The following is a 15,392-nucleotide window of genomic DNA, read 5'->3' as shown; positions in this document are numbered from 1 at the left end:
CTTAATTTATTTCTTAACATCCTCAAACTTTCCCCCTTTCCTGGTTCTTGAATTAGAGAAAAAAAAAAAAAACTACACTTAATTTTAAATAGCACCCAGTTTTAATTTACATTTTCTTTGTGATTTTTTTTTTTTTTTCCTGTGAGACTTGCAGGGTATTTCTCTCCAGAAAATGCCTCTTAAGAAAATACAATCTCACTGAAACAACAAGGACACATGAAATTGTTTGCACATATGCAAAGAAATCGAGTCATAATTCCAGACTTCTGAGCAGTCCATTAGTTAATTCATATTGCACTGTTACGATGAGATCTCAAATAATTGCTTTGTGTTAAGTAAAAGGTAATTTAGAAATGACATTTTACTACTGCATGGGACCTTTAGCATCTAAATCTCACAGGACAACTCAGTGTTATTTACCTACATTGCAAACAAATGATCAAAGGAATAATTCTTTTTTCTAGTTCAAGTCCAAGGTTTGCAATACATTTTTTGCCAGTAAACATAGTAAAGCTGCTGTTACCTGCTAGAGTCTGCTTCTGAAAACCTGAACTGTTATCACTGTTGCTAGGAATAATTTTCTGAGGTTTTTTTCACTATTTAGTTTTTTTTTTGTCTTTCTAAGGCCTTTTTTTTCTTTTTTCAGAACCCTTGTCTAAGACATGATGCAGGAAAATGTACCTTCTTTATCTAGCAAAGTAGTAATAGTGAATAAATACCAGACTTGCAGTATGCCCATTTGCAAAGTTGATAGTACAAAGGGTACAGGTGATTTCCAGTTAAGCCTCTTCCTTCTGATACAGAAAGTCCTGGATATGACAGAAATTAAATAAATTGAATATTAAAGTTAAGGCTTTGATTTACTGGTGAAGTACAGTAGCTAAAAATAAATTAATTTTAATCTGTTTTGAGAGAAATTTACAATTATGAGATGTCCGTAATACTATAATATTTTATATGTATCACTTCATTAAGCATTTTAAATGTCTGGGAATCTGTAGCTACGTTACATGTAGTTCAAAGTCCAGATGTTACTTACATGTATACTATAGCATTCAGCTTTTCCTTATAGGCTGATACCTGTGTTATTGGAGGTGAATATGAACTGACATGTTTTCCCGTGTGAAATTTTCTCAAAATAGAGTAGTGCGATGCAGTTGTGAGTGCAACTTTTACATAACAGAATACATTGAGAGAGAGATTCGGGAATATTTAGAGATAACCTACCTGGGAGTGGAGTTACCAAATACTGAGGCAAAGAGACATACCGTATAGATGGCTGGTGGTGACTCCAAAAACACAGTGAAAGCACAGGCACCAAGTAAGTGGAGAAACAAGAAACTGGAGAGGAGGTGAAAGTGTCATGAAGCAAAACTTCTGACCTGGACAAAGTCTGTATCATCCAGCATGAAGTCTGATGGCAGAAACTTAAGCCAACAGAACTTTCTCAGCAGTTTTGAACTGCATGGTTGAACACTGCAGGTGTTGAGTCATCTGGGTGCTGCACCTTTCATCCAGTATTTAGAGCCCAGGAACTGGATTTTGTATATAATCAAGCTGTAAAAATTGGAAGATTTGCTGTTCATATCTTTCCTCTTCACAAGATTCAGCAAGACTGTGTTAAAATACTGAGATAGTTTCTATGATAATTTTTCATAAGTATTATAGATTTGGACTATTAGAAATGTTGACATAAAAAATGGAAAATAGTTAGACAGTCCCTTAATATGTAACTCCTGTTCAGTCTGCAGCCATAAATAATGTTTACGTGACAGATCAGTCTATTTTAACAGATCATTTAATGTTTATAAACCAAAAATTGCTGGTCCTGGCTAATTAGCACAAACAGTAATTTTTGAAGCTGCTGGTTGCCAGAAGTTATAACATTGTGCTCAGTGGTTCCCTGATGAAGCATTATGAACAGACCACAACCCCAATTCCCTGTCTGCCCCTGCTTGGTGGGAGAAGAGGTAGAAGAGTCAGGAATGCGGTTAAGACTGGGCAGAAAGGGGAATGAAAGAAAAGTGGGTTTAGTTTTGTTTTTATTTCTCATTATCCTACTCCGTTTAATTAGCAAAAAATTCAGTTTCCCAGTTGAGTCTCTTTTGCCTGTGAGTAATCTCCACAAGCTTCTTTGTTGCATTTTCTCCCCCAGTCCCATTAGGAATGGGAGTGAGAGAGTAGCTGGATGGGCACTTGGCGGCCAGTGAAGGTCAACCCATCACAGAGATGAAGGTGGTTTGAGGAATATGCTTAGGACAGTAGAGTAGGCACTAAAAGGGGCTAGTGACATGGAAATGAGTGGCTTGTCAGACCATGATGTTTATCTGACCATGCCTGATCACCACAGTCTGGCCTTATCATTTAACTATTTTCTCAGGTGATGGAACTATTCTGTATGCATATTTGTGTATGGAGGTCTAAGTACCAGCAACTGAAGTAGGCATCTCATGATAGAATGGCCTCTGAGCCTTGGGTGCCAGCCGCTGGAGAGACCAAACTGCATGCATATGTTAGTACATATATTGACATGTAATGTCTGGTGAACATCAAGCTGGCCTAGCCAGCGAGTAGCGTAAGTGGTGTGGGAGCCGTGTTTCAGATCAGTATTAGTTCCACAGGACAGCCAGAAGGCCTGTTTGAGGAAGCTGAGAGGATCCAGGGGTCAGGTACTGGTAGTGTCTAAGGCCAGTTACTGAGGATCTGTAGTGCTCAGTGTGCAAGGTAACTGGAAGGTCCAGTTCATCCAGCACCAGCTACAGGATAAACAGCATCCAAGGCCAGTTACTAAAGGAAAAAACAGGAAAACCATTTCCAGTTACAGGAAAAACGTTTCCAGTTACAGGAAAAACATTCTCTATATGCATATTTTTCCCAGTAGCAGACCTTCATCCTGCTCGCCTAGAATGAGGCTGCCAGTGTTGTTTGTGGTCATGTGAGTGCTTAGTGTTTCTGTCCACATACATCTGTGTGGACCACCACCTGTATGTATTGCATATGTATGTTTGCATGTGTGTCTATTGAGAATGCAGCCCAGCCTCTCTACTGGCTGGACCTGGGGACATGGAGCTGCAGCAGCCTTCCTTACCGCTAAAAGTCTGGGCCCTTTTACTAAAAATAAAAAGATTAGAAAAGAAAATATATGCCTCTAAATCTCTCCAGAAAACAGGAGAATGTTACTCTTCATTTTGGAAGCAAAGAACTAAACATTTCAAGTTGGACTATATTGTAAATACTGCAGGAACAATTTGAGTGTGATTTACTCAATGATTTTCTGCTCTGCTACAGTCTCTAGACCTCTGCTGGTGGTGTTTAAATTCAGCACTAACGTTAAGAGTTGTTAATTGTTGTTAACAGCTCTAGTTCAGAAATGTCATCTATGTGTCACAAAGCTGTCTTGATATGGCTATTCAGACTGTTCACTACAAGCTAACAAATAGGTGACGATAGGTAAGGCTTCTGGAAGTAAGAGAAGAAAGTTCCATAGCATTCAAACATCAAAAGTAGTAAAAGATATGTAGCACTCACAGAGGGATTTTGAGAGCTTTGTGCAACATGCACATTGGTCTTACTCCACTATAAACATTTATCACGAATGAAGGTCTTGACAGAAGATTCCTATTCAAGAGGATAGTTTAAATTTCATTGACAAAACTGGTGTAAACTATTACAGAGAAAGAACACACAGGAAACCTGTTTTCTTTAGAAAAAGCAGTTTTCAGATGATCAAGCAGCTCTGATGCCCTCAGGCTTTTTTTTTTTTTTTTTTTTTTTTCTAAGGTACACCTGAGACCATCTGACTGCTCAGTTTGAAAGGACTGCTATCAGTGTGGTTGGGCTGTTGGTGAACCACTCATGAAATACAAGCGAATAGGCTTTTCCAGAGGGCAGCTGAGACGGTGTGGCTGGAAATCATGAGGACACTACTTGTGATTGAAAGGAAAAAAAAAATCTAGATAAACTGTCATTTTCACAATATATTTGTGGTATGACTTTCAGTGTTGTAGCCTTGCTGGGAGGCTTTTTAAATCAGTGATAGGTTTTCCTCATTGTGTTCTTCATGCTCCTATGTCTGAGCGCTTTGTGAATATTTAAGCCAGAAGTGGACTGGTTATCCACCTATTTTCCCTTTCCTTCATACAGCAAAAGAATTCTACCCTGTTTTAATAACTTAAAATATCGCAGTAGGTTATAATAGTTCATCTGAATAATTTATTAGAGTGTTATCGTCTAGATTATTTGCTTTCAAACAACAAAAAGCTTGCTTCCTTTTAATTATCAGTGATTACACAGATAAATTTAATATTTAGAATATAATTTTCTTTAAGACTAATTTTATTCATAAAAGTAAGTATGTCTGCGTTGGAATTATTCATGCTAGAATCTCTTTATAGTCAGTGTAGACCTGGGGAATAAATCTAGTCAGAATAATTAGTGAAGGTGACAGCGCAATTCATTTTATTGTGAAGTTGACCAGATATTAAATTGATTGTGTGCTAGAAGTGCCTGTTTCTTCCCACTGATTACAAAGGAAATCTAAAAGAACTGAATCAGCTGTAGTTGTCTGCATTGTAGATCTCCAGTGCTGATAGAATGAATCTCATCCTAGAATATGCTAAATCTCATAAAATCGAATTCTCAGCTCCTGCAAAACTGTAAATTGAACACTTTCACAGTTGTACAGTGTCAGACATGAATGGTGTTTGTGGGAGATACTGTTTGTGATACAGCGTTAAACGTTTCACTTCCATGGTCTGTGATGAATGATAAGTGGAGTGTTTGGATCTGAATTGTATTTATCTGAATGTTTTGTTGTTGTTCCAGTCAGCTGCTGAAAAAAACCCTGGGTTTTGGTTCTGCAGGACCCTTTCCAGATTAGTTATTTTATATGGTTATGAGGCTTGGTCACCTACTAAGTGCTTTGGAGTATGAAATATCAAAGGGAGGTTTTGATCTGATGTAGGCCATAATACATGAAGAACATGATCTGACCAGGCTTTTGTGGGAGTGTTTTGTACAGAAGCAAGAGGACCGAGTGAACTAAAATGCCTGTGACTTAAGGAGCAAAACATGTGACTGGATGGTAGAAAAAAGTCATTTGTAAGCTCATGTTCATGATGCCCAGTCTCAAGAACAGGATGGAGGAGTGATAAAATTAGGAAGCCTTTAAAATTGAGCAAGCTTTTACTGTGACTGGATCCTCATTGGAGAAAACTGCCAAAGACAGAAAACAGTGGGGACACGTAGAGGAGCAGCTGCATACCTGAGGTAGCAGCAGTAGTGTTTGCTAGGTTTCTTAAAGGCTGTCACCCAGTTGGGCATCATCTTCTAAAGTACAGCTAAGGCAGGCTGAAAAACTCAAACCTTTATCTGACTTAACACCCTTGGGTTTTTCTCCTAAAGCTCAAAATCTGATTTAAAAGCAGGCTTCACTGCCGAGATGTGTGGCCTCCCTGATGCTCCTCACAACTTCCTCACAACATACAAGGCAGTGGGTAGGCTTTATCTTAATTAGACCGTCATGAGACAGGTTAGTTCTACCGTATTGATGATGTCTTGTTGCAATAGTAATCCTGCTCAGTATGAGAGGAGCCGCAGGTTCAGACCGCTGGTGCGTGCACTTAGCTGTGGAGCTACTGGCGTGAGGCGTATGACTGAACACCTCTTAAGTCAGAATCCCGCCTAGACGTTTTACCCTACTGATGTTGTGTTGTTGCGACATTGGTCACTTGAGATTGACCCAGGAGATGACAGACTTGTTCAGAATTGTAATAAACGTGGGTAAAGCCCTTCCCAAATCTTCATTCGTGAAGCCAAGCCATCTTCACACTAGCCTTCAGTCAACCATCCTAGGAGAAGGAAACCTAACTTCAAACCTGGGCAGATGGAGCTCGTCTAGCCTTGTAAGGCCATCCATCTAAGAGAAGGACACTCTGATCAAACCTATGACCTGAACACTTTGCTGTCACCATCCAAGCTCAGTAGGCCCTGGCAGTTAAACCTCAGGTGTAAAGGGTGGGACCAGTTCCGCGCATGCTGTGCCTCACCTAAAAAATCCACTGCACAGGCCTGAAGGGTTTACTCACGCTTGCAAAACCCTGTAGCGACAGGCGAGGGACAAAACGGCAGGTGATAAGGTGCACTGGAAGTCGCAGACCCAACCTTGCACACAGGCGGTTCAGGACATTGGTCGGTTGAGACTGACCCAGATGACAGTCTTGCTCAGAAACATCCTGAATGACCAACCAGCCTTCTTTCCAGCCGGATTTGCATATCCCACGTTGCCCTTTTGGTCATCAGTGCGCTTGTAGTAAGCATGGTTAAAGCCCTTCCCAAATCTTTTTTCACGAAGCCAAGCCATCGATCAGTCAGTCTGGCTTACAAGCAGAGCTCAAATGCCAGTCAGCTTTGTTTTTCAGCTCCTAAAACTGACCCTTTTCTAGCTGATTTCTGAATATTTTAGCTTTGATAAGTTGAATCCATATGATGCCCACAGAGTTCATTGGTCACAACACAGTCTTGCTTTCCAGTTACAAGTGCTGCTGCTGCATGTGTTTATTTATTGCTGCTTCTTGATACTATGTTTTTCTGCACCCTTAGGAAAGCAGGAACCTTAGGTTACAGTGCTCTTCCCTGCATGTTTAGACGCTGTTTAAACACTCTTACTAAAATGAACATCTATTCCCCACACTGTTCTTACCTTTCTTTCCTTGGAAATCAGGTATTGCAGAGTAAGATAGTTTCGTTAGAGACTGGTGAGATTAGATATATTCATGCAGTACATTATCAAAGATTTTTTTATTCTGTGTTTTCCTCCTTAGTAGAAACCTTGTGAACATTTTACTACAGGCAAAGTACTATCATATTTGAGTTGTAGAGCAGTACAGCTTTGGTCCTTGCCAGCCAGGGTGACTGAGTACTCATTTCAGCTAATTCTGTTGCCAGGTAGAGTTTGTGACTCTGTCGGGTTGATTGGTAACTGCTGAATCATTGTGTCAAATGGCTTGGCTTCACCCTGGGGTTACAGGCACACATGGTTTCCTTAACCAGAGAGATCTGTTGGCTCAGTAGTTACCGGAATCATGACTGAGAGACTTTCTGTTTCTAGTAACAAGAAGTAAATTTCTCAGAAATAACTGATTAACTTTTATAGCTGAATGCAATGTCCAGCTAAAATATCCAGTGATATTGTATATAATCTCAGTTTTTCTTTTGGCCAAAATACAGACTGTGGATTATTTGATTTTGTAAAAAAAATTTTTTTTTTCAATTCAAATGTAATAAAATTCTTCATTTGGACGTTTAAGGAAAATACAAATCTGTGTCATGAAAGATCAAGTAACATACAGATTGAAGGGATTTTTTTCTGGAGGGAGAGAGAGGAAGATGAGACGATCTCTGTAATACATTCATAGTTTTTAAGAAATAGAATAGAGATGATGCAAGGCCTGTTAGTATTTCCTGTGTAATTTCATCATTATTGCTTATATATAAATAATATCAACACTAGATGTCATACACTGCTAGGTGATTTACAAGCTGATATGTCGCTAGTTGTCCATGCTCTGAAAGGCAAAGCTCTGTGCTTAAACAGTGCTTTGTAGTCATCTGACAACTGTCTGAAACCAGTCTGAAAATAATAGTGTCACAGTTACCTGAGAATTCAATGTGGATAGTCCTTTTGGAAAAAAACTGCGTTCAAAGGAGGGATTTGGAGAGAAGGCTGGAAGGATGACACCTAAGTTTGAGAATTGGCTCTAGCTGTAAAGAAATATATAGAAGAAGAGGCCAGTGGCAGAGATGAAAATCACATAGATTTTGCATCACAGAAGACATTTAGTCACAAAAGCTGTTGGTGAACAGCCAGCTCCAGTGGAAGCCAGTTCCAGTTTGGCGCTCAGCTCTTTTTCTTTTGAAATCTCACTCAGAATATTGAAATAAAAGCTGGAAGTGCCATGAGATCATGGAAACAGTATTCCTGACTTTCCAAGGGAAGACCAAGTGCAAGTCACTCATAAATAAATACAGTGGGTTTCTGGTTAAGGATAACTTCAGGGTGTTGTTGATACTTTTTTGAACAGGAATGGTTTAGTTCTATGTTTCAGTACTTCTGTTCCTCCTAACAGGCAGGCATAGGAACTATATATATATAAAGCATGATTTTTTGGGGCCCCAGTATAACAAATGTAAGGATTAACCAAGTTTTATGGTCCTCAGTTTTAGTGTACACTATCTTTGGATCAGTGCTCCACAATTCAATTGTATCCCTTTGCCACTCCTGCACATTGTCCTTCTCGGTTTTTTGTGTTGTACCAAGCTACAGATTAGTATCTACCGGTAGAAGGTCATACTTAATCATACTGGCTGACATAAAACCAGTAAACCAAAGAAACTTTTTGAACTATTTGCATCTTTATAGTAAAGAGAACAGCAAGTTCTTTATTGACGCGTATTTGTATAAGGCCTTTCTTAGGTGTGTTTAGGTGATGGGCTACTACATTACCATGAAGCAGTCCAGAACTGAAACTCAGACTGTCCTGATTTGGGGCTGGGATACAGTTAATTTTCTTCCTAGTAGCTGGTTCAGTGCTGTGTTTGGCTTCAGCTTGGGAACAATGCTGATAACACATCAGTGTTTTAGTTGTTGCCAAGTAGCGCTTACCCTGATCAGGGACTTTTTCAGTCTCTTGTGCTCTGCAGTGAGGAGGAGCACAAGAAGCCAAGAGCTTTAGGCACAGAGACAGGACACCTAACCCAAACTAGCCAAAGGACCATTCCGTACCACAGCACATCATGCCCAGTATATAAACAGAGGGAAGTTACCTGGAAGGGACTGGTTGCTGCTGGGTATTGGTCAGTGGGTAGTGAGCAAGTGTATTGTGCATCACTGCTGTTTTTTCTTGGGAGTGGGGTTTACTCCTTTTTCTCTCTCTTTATTCACCCTCATCATCGTTATTACAATATTTTACTTTTATTCCAATTATTAAACTGTTCTTATCTCAACCCACCAGTGTTGTTTTTTTTTTTCTCATTCATTTCCCCATCCCACTGGGGAGCTGCAGAGTGTGCACAAATAACCAAGTGGTACTTAGTTGCCACCTGGGCTTAAACCACGACACAGATCCAGTGCTGGCCTACCTTTAATCACTTTTATACTCTTTTGGAAGCAAGCTATGTGGGTGAGCAATACAGTGAAAAAGATTGTAAAGCTTTTTAAAGCCAGTTTAGGAGAGAGTGAAGACAGTGCTTGCGTTCTAGCCAGTATTTTTGTACTGAACATTACATTAAGTCCATAAGTGAAATAGGCCCAGAAGAGTGTATGTTGGAAGAATCAGAGATTTCCATTTGAACCTTCAGTTGCTGTAAGTAAAAGACATGATTCGTATGTGCTGTAGTCTGGACTTGCTTATCAAATTGGTGGTTTTCTCTGAAAATCAGCAGAAATTGTTTGAGTACTCAGGAAATTGATTTAACCCATTTTGCCAGATGTACCGTACTTGGGAGGAGTCACATGAATGAGAACAAACGGAAGGCATTTCTGTTTAGGAAAAATACAGAATTGGAGGCCACAGCAGAGTATTTGACATAAGGGATCTTGAAATGTCTGTGAAGACTTAAAATCTGGGGACAAAGAATTAGCTGTTCTCAGACTTCTGTCAGCAGTGGAGACGGTACCATTGGCATCCACTCAGATGTTTCCTTTGCTGTTAGCCCAGATCACCACCGGTATAACTTTGTTCCTTGCTATAGCAGGGTATTACTAGGGTTTATGGGAATTCTGGTAGTGTAGTAACAGTTCTTAGGCAAGGGGCCAATTGAATTTAAGGCTTACAAAAAGTAAGGATAATAGTCTCTGTTTTTTTCTTTGATAAATGGTCAATGATCTGTAAGGAGATTCTCTGTCTTGGAACAGAAATAGTCACTGTCTCCTGCCCATGTGTTTGTTGCATGTGGGAGGTTCCTGGGCTGTAAGAGAAGCTTAAGAATCTTAATGAAACAGAGAAGAACCTGTAAATACTAATAAAGAAAATTCTTTCACTATATAATGAATAAAAATAATTACTTTTGCTACATGTGGTTTTCAACATCAGGTAAATAATAATACCTTCACAAAATTATTTAAACCAGCTTATACTTCTATAGAGCTGTCAGTAATGAGTAAAAGGATTTCAAGTACTTGCAGCACTGTGGTTGTTTTGTTTGAGTACAGAAGTACTTTGAGTTAATGAAATTACCATAATGATTCAAGGTTTAATGCATTAGTATTGACCTGTGTTGGAAGCTGAATGATTCAATAATTGTATGAATTAATTCATTGCATATGATTTTTAAATTACTGGCTAACAGGGCTTGGCTTTTGTGTATGTTGTTGTAACTCCTGGTTTACCCATACTTCTCTTCATGCTCAGAAAGCTATGAGCTTTAGGTTTATACCTGCACTGGAACTTGCAGTGTAGCTTTTCTAATAGCAAGCTAGACTTATATGGGCTAACCCAAGGACCAAAGGGGATGTTATGAAAGGGACCATGTACAGATTAGTTTTCTTTGTTGCTGCAGCTCTCCTTTTTTCTAGTACCTTACTTAAAGAAACAGTGCAATTTGATGTGTAATTTATATAGTATACAGAAATGCTTTGCATTCAAAACTCAGTACATTTCACTGTCTTTGAGCAAATACAGACTTGCTTTAGTCTCCAGCTGTCAGAATTACCTTTATAATTTAATTTTACACTAGTTTTTGTTTTGGTTTTATTTTTTTATATATAGATATATTTTTATATGTTTTTTATATGCATGGATATGTATGGGTATACATATATAGAGCTATAATGTATATAACATTTATTTAAAGAGACAAACTGTAAATATGGTGGGTTTCATGTCCCTAACAGGAAAGAGTTTATAAAAACCTGAGGAAATAGTTGTGTTAATGTTAGTTTCCCAGAATGAGGGAATGTGCCAGTTGTTTAGTATTCAAGTTCACAGCCTTGTGATCTTGAGTCTCTTGCTGATTTTCTGCAAATGCAGACAGTAGTATGTGTGAATGTTACAGCCCTTTCTTTTTTTGTCACTTTTTTCAACACTTTTTTGATGTTTTGCCACTTCAGGTTTGAATTCTGCAGAGAGCTACAGCTTGAAGCAAAATCTGGAAACTGCAGCTAGAGTAAAGTCTGGCTGCCTTGTGGTTTAGTGGTATTTCCCATAGGCAATGCATATTTTCACTCTATCAGTACATTTCCAGGCAAAATTTAGCTTTTCATACCTGTTGAAATTGGGAGCTAAATTGAAGGGGCCCATAACACTGCTCTCTGAAAGTCTTTACACACCAAATAACTCTGATAAAAGTGGACCCCTGACAAATAATGAATTTGTGATGTAAAATGTATTAATTTACCCTTTTTTGGACTCTAGTTATCTCTGACCTATAAGTCATGGGTTCTGCTGGGCTTTTCAGTGTTGACTTGATTTTCCCTTACACTGGTCCTCTCTTTAATCTCTTTCAGAAGAGATTAAGGAGTTAAAATGGGGTAATAGTGTGGCGCTTTGAAACCTGTTTATGTGTTCAGAGTGAGGTGCTGGTTGCCTTTGTTGGCTCTGGTGGTTGTCACACCCATTTATGAGACACAGAAGTTGAGTGACAGGCAAGAAGAACAAGTAATCAAACCTGTTTTTTCCCCAAGCCCCAAAGTGGGTTTTTTTACAAATGCCACAAAATTGTTCTCAAAACTTTGCATACGGTTCTTTCTGAAGTTTTCCATGTATTTAGAGATTGTTGGAACAATTTTTTAGCAGTTAACTTTGATAGAGGGGGGCAAATGTTTGGCTTAGGCAATGTAATAGCTTTCTAGGGAGGATTTCTCTCTCTGCTGCAGGGGTTGAAAATCTACCTTGCTGATAGACTTATTTGAGTAGGGATATTCTTTGTGCTATGGAGCGATACTAAGCACAATGATGTTTTATTTAAATCCATCCTGGAACATTTCATCATTTGGTTAATAGAGAAAAGTGCCTTTCTATTTGTTTAATAACAGAGAATCTGCAAACAGGCAGGACATAGGCACTTCTCATTTTAGATTATGGTACACATAACTTCTTAAAACAGTTAAGTTTTACTAATAGTTGCTCACTAATAAATCTACCTTTTAAACACTGGTTAACTGTTCAAAGAGAAATTCAAAAAGGGGTACTAGTTAGCCTTCAAATTCTACTTTCATGCACAGAGTTTCAGCCTAGGGCAGACCATCTCATCACTGGACTGTAACAGATGAGATGAAATATCTACCTTGAGCTGTTGGAGAGCTTTTGTATCCATTCAGCATTTGTGTCTTCTGCAAAGGTTCTTCTATAAACCGACATAAATCTTAGTAATGGAAAACTAATAGGGTACAACATACAGTCAGTCAAATAGGGATGAAATCCCTGTAGTTTGGGATTATTAAAGAGAATTTCAACTGAGTTGTTGGGAAAAATATAGTAAGGCTTTTCAAAAAATACAGTTAAGGAGATGAATATAGGCAGGATGCTCTTTTTAATTGATATAATTCAGTTAACTTTGCTATTATGTTAGCCAGCGTTATTTATATTTTTGTTTGTGAGTAAAATACTGCTTTGTTATACAAAGTGTTTGATTTATGGCTTTTACAGGTCACGAAAAAAATCACTGTGCTGTTCTGAAATCAAATGCACTGTAACTTGATTCAGGAGGGAATCACGTTTTAAAATGCTACAGCATGGAATTCCACTGATGATAAAGAGCTAAATATTGAAAACAGTAACATATATTCTAATATTATTAAGTCTAGAAGGTGATGATTAGATAGCTAGAGATACTAGAGAAACTTCATCTGGTTTTGGAGGAGACAGTGAAGGTCACCTTGAAATTAAAAAAGCTCAAGCCCTCGTTCAGTGTCATACAGAAACCGCAGACAGTTCTTCACTGAATTTTAAAGCAACATTTTACTCTGAATTAGAGAGGAAGCAGGAATCAGTAGTTGAATATAAAGCAGCTTGAAGTGTGAGGAAAAGATGTGGTTAACAAATAACCAAAGGACTCCTGACATTCGAGATATGCAGGTGTAATTAGTGAAACCATCCAGCATGTTATACAGTCTAAGTACAAACTTTAAAATCGAGTTCGGGCACTTGGTGTGAAAGACAAAGTCCACTCTGTTTGCAATATGGAATTGTTTCTGTTAGCTTTGTACAGGTGAGCTTGCTGCTATTTATGCCTTTGTGCTAGTAGAAACCTTTAATCTCAGTACTTCCTCATCTGTGTCTCCTCAGGGATTCCTGCTGAATGCTTCTGCATTCGAAAAACTGGCACTTTTGCTACCATACCATAGTCTTCTATAGTGACTGCTGAAGGGATCTGGTCCCTTCTTTATCACTTGCTGTTCTCATACCACAGTGAATTTGAAAGTACCAAATGTCTGCTAACTTTACAAATGTCAGGTAAAACTAGGCCTTCTGGCTTGGTCATCAGTGTTACCTAGTTTAAAAACTACTGAAAAAGGAGCCACACGTGAAGTCTTTCACAGTCTTTAGCCACTAGCTCTTCCCAGTGCTGTGATCTGCACTGTTTTTCTTTTTTTCTTAAGGAAGATGCAAGAATTTGGGGATGGGACATATGGACAGTAAATGCTGTGGGTAGGGAAAGGAAGGAATAATAAAATAAAAAACCTTTATTTATTCTTTACTTGGGGACTCTGAATTGAAAAATTAACAATTTAAATTTTTCTTTTCATGTTTCATTGAAGGCTAAGTTAGGGGTGATATTTGCTTCAAGTAAAAACATAACAAATTAAATTGAATCAAGTTGTGAAAGGGAGTAAGCAGAAGAAAAGATACTGGTGTACCATAGATCAGATTTTATTGTAAGAATAGAGAAACTCAGATTTTAGTCAGTCTCCAAAGTTACATCTCGCGGAGACCAGAATGACTTAGATTTAGCCTTGTGTTTTCTGCACCCAGGTTTTTCAATGAGTACCTGCAAACCCTCATATCTGAGGCATCTAGCATTCTTATATCTAAGTGCCTCTATAGAATTAATCTCCCAGCTCCCAAAGAGTTCTTGCCTGCCTGCCTGCCTGCCTGCTTTCCTGCCTCCCTCCCTCCCAGCCTCTTCCCCTCCTTTTTGTCTCTCTCTTCATTTTCACTGTATTTCCCCTCCTTTCTTTTTATTTCTAGTTTCATACTATGTAAAGCTTATTACAAGCAAATTCATATTGGATAGTGTTTGATACCGGTTAGTCTTACCATTTAATGTAATTGGCTGTGAAGCATTTTGCCTGTGTTGCTAAATCCCTTTCCCCTGAAAACATTAAAAACCCAAGCAAACAAAATGTGCTGTCACTTTTTTGGCAACGTCTTTAATCTGAATTTTGGCATATTCATATTTCCTAACAAATGCATCTATCATGTCAGCTATCATGGAATGAAAGAGATTTCTCTAAGGAACATTTTGGCTGCCAAAATAGGGCAGCACAGAGGAGACTGGTTTGGTTTTATCTCTTCCTCTGAATACTTTGTTGTCACTTATTTAAAAGAACAGTATTTTAGTAATAAGTTTCATTTTAAACTCAAACTGTTTAGAGATTTTCAGAGGGAAGAAAGGACAGAAATACAGCTGGCCAAACGGCTGTCATCAAGACATCCTTCCATCCATCACAGGATCAGATCAGCTGTGCCTAAGTTTTTCTACTGAAATACTTGTCCAGTCTGTTTCCAATAATTTCTGAAAGGGAAATTCCACACCCACACTGTGTCGCCTCTTCCTTTTTTAATATAATAGTTTGAGGATTATTCTTTGTCCTGAACAAAGCATGGGAGATCTCTGAGAGCGAGAAGAGCATACCATGTAGTGCCTGGTGGGGTGTAGTCATGGACAAAGGGAGGTGGCATTTAGACTTGTAACCGTAGCATGGGGCAATAACTGAAGTAAATAATATTTTCTTTTGCCAGTTTGGTTACCACGTTCTTCTGCTCTATGCTGTTCACCAAGAGCAATATGGTCTGATTTTATATTTGGGCAGTGCCTGCCTTCAGGTGGCTGAGCTGCCTGTGTTAAACTGAAGTGATTAACTTAGTCTTAGGGGTGAGGGCAGGGAGAGTGGAAGCTGGTCTCCTGTATTGACTTAATGAGGATTCCAGAGTAACTGTTTCTTTCATAGCTCAGACTGTTTGGAATCAGGGAACAGCCTGGAGAGGAAATGAACAGTGACTTCTGCAGGGTTTATGTGTCAGGAGTCTTATGGGAACAGTACAAGTATTTCTGCAGTGACTTCTTGAAAGTATGTGCCATGCTTCTGATTTAGCCTGCTGTTACCTTTCTGGGAACTGTTCTTCCTACTGTCATGTGGCATTTTTTCACTGTTGCTGTCTCTGACTCCAGTC

The 15,392-nt window shown here is 38.8% G+C and overlaps 1 protein-coding gene across 5 annotated transcripts in view; it reads left to right on the top strand.

Moving 5' to 3' along the window:
• The window catches only part of ANKIB1 (ankyrin repeat and IBR domain containing 1), a 96,248-nt gene that overhangs the window by 38,704 nt on the left and 42,152 nt on the right, over positions 1 to 15,392 (top strand). The window lies entirely within an intron of this gene.

Source organism: Pezoporus wallicus, unplaced genomic scaffold (genome assembly GCF_028554395.1).
Source record: "Pezoporus wallicus isolate ANWC-B61680 ecotype Strahan unplaced genomic scaffold, APGP_CSIRO_Pwel_v1 scaffold_2584, whole genome shotgun sequence".
Classification (NCBI taxonomy): domain Eukaryota; kingdom Metazoa; phylum Chordata; class Aves; order Psittaciformes; family Psittacidae; genus Pezoporus; species Pezoporus wallicus.
This window is presented reverse-complemented; position numbering and strand designations above follow the sequence as displayed.